At 41.3% G+C, this 1,980-nt stretch overlaps 1 pseudogene; it reads left to right on the top strand.

Annotated features, from left to right (window-relative positions):
• The first annotated feature begins 592 nt into the window (after window positions 1–592).
• The window catches only part of LOC102848726, a 24,669-nt pseudogene continuing 23,281 nt past the window's right edge, over window positions 593–1,980 (top strand).

Below are 1,980 nucleotides of genomic sequence, written 5' to 3'. Positions count from 1 at the left end.
CCAAATCCGAGGCAACCAAAATATGACCTTGAGTCTATCCCACCTGAATTTCAGAACCATCTCAGAAACAGAACAAAAGTTTATAGAAAAGTTAAATTTTCATTCATTCATTATTGCATATTTTCCTCCCAAGCCCCGCTCCACTCCACTTTAAAAAAAATCCTTCCTTCTTGCTAATTTCCTCCCTCCCTCAGTAGACTTTGCTATGCACCTCTTATTCTGGACTGCTGTTATACAAATAATTCCTTCATACATTCCTTTTAAACAGTTCATTCATTCATTTGTGCCACTGTATTTTTCAACTTCTTCTCATGCGTCTAAAAGTTAGACAATGAATAAGAAAGACTGAAGAATAATTGACACCATTGAGTTGTGGTGCTGAATACCCCCCAGACTGCCAAAAGAGCAAACCATTTTGTCTTGTAGGAAGTACAACTACGGTGCTCCTTAGAAACAACTCTGTCTCATAGACTTTGGTCATGTTGTCAGGCTGGACCGGTTGTTACAAAAAGGCATCAGATAGGGAAAGGTGGAGAGTCAGAGGAAGAAAAGACGACCTTTAACAAGATGGATTGACACTGTGACTGTAACAATGGACGAGTGTGCTGGAGATCATGTAAGTGGTACAGAATAGGATAAGGTTCAGATCTGTTGTTCGCTGTGAGTTGAAGTTGACTTGACAGCACCTAGGTACAACAAATAAACCAAATCAATTTCAGTGCCATGGATCCAGTTTCAACCCACAGTGTCCCTGTAGGACAGAGTAGAATTGTTCCGTAGGTTTCCAAGGCTATAAATCTTTATTCAGGACAAGTGCCACATTTTATACTCACAGTGACTTAAGTGACTTAAGTCACTGTTCCTTGATAAGCAGCCAGATATTTTAACCACAGGGGCTTCTCTAATGCCTATGCTGTTAAAATAGAAGCCTCAGTAACAAACGGGTTGAAACTTTGCTGCTAAGATCTAGTTAAAAAATAAAACAAATGAAAACCCAACCAAATGCATCACGTGGCATTCAAATCTGTTGAACTGTGGTGACTTGAATGTTACTGTAATGCTGGAAGCTCTATCATGTGTTTCAAACCACAATAGGGCCACTCATGTTGCAGCAGAGCTTCTAGACTAAGGTAGATGAGGAAGCAAGACTTGCTATTCACTTCTGAAATCATGGGCCATTCATTGAGAATCCTATCAATAGCAGTGGAACACTGTGATGGAGTGTCAGATGTGGTCATCAATTTGGAAGGCACTAAAATAAAGACTGCGGAAGAACTATCTCCTCAAATTAGTTGCTGCTGCTGCTGCTGCTGCTATTATGTACTGTAGAGTCAGAACTAACCCATAGCTGAACCTGCAGTGGGTTTTCAGAGGCAGTAAATCAAATGGAAAGAGAGTGTTCTTTCTTCTACAGGGCAGCTAATGAACTTAAACCAAATGCCTTTGATTTGACAGTACATCTCCTTACCACTAGGCTACCAGAGAGACATGTTTACGTTCACACCCCTTATTGTTTGTATTAAGAAACTCTGGTGGTGTAGTAGTTAAGCACTTAGCTACGAATTGAAGGGTTGGCAATAGGAATCCATCAACTAGCTGCTCCTTGACAAGAGCTCTGGTGGCTTAGTGGTAAGGAGTTGAGCTGCAAGTCCAAAGGCACAAAGTTCGAATCCACCATCTGCATTACGAGAGGAAGATGAGTGGCCTCTTCCCACGCAATTTACTATCACTGAAAACCCAATGAGGGGTCTGATTCAGTAGTATTTAACAGCTGCTCCTTAGGAGAAGATGTCTTCGATTACCAGATTTCAGGCTTTGAACACTAATGAACGAAGGCCAGATGAGTTGTGGGAGGATATCAAGGATATCATCCAGGAAGAGTGCAAACAGTCATTGCAAAGACAGAAGAGGAAGAAAAGACCAAAATGGATGTCAGAAGAGACTCTGAAAATTGCACTGGAACGCAGAGAAGCCAAAGCA

Source organism: Elephantulus edwardii, unplaced genomic scaffold, assembly GCF_000299155.1.
Source record: "Elephantulus edwardii isolate Elephantulus edwardi_28Jun2011 unplaced genomic scaffold, EleEdw1.0 scaffold00167, whole genome shotgun sequence".
Taxonomy (NCBI): Eukaryota; Metazoa; Chordata; class Mammalia; order Macroscelidea; family Macroscelididae; genus Elephantulus; species Elephantulus edwardii.
The sequence above is the reverse complement of the archived record's forward strand: the minus strand, read 5'-3'. Positions and strand labels throughout refer to the sequence as shown.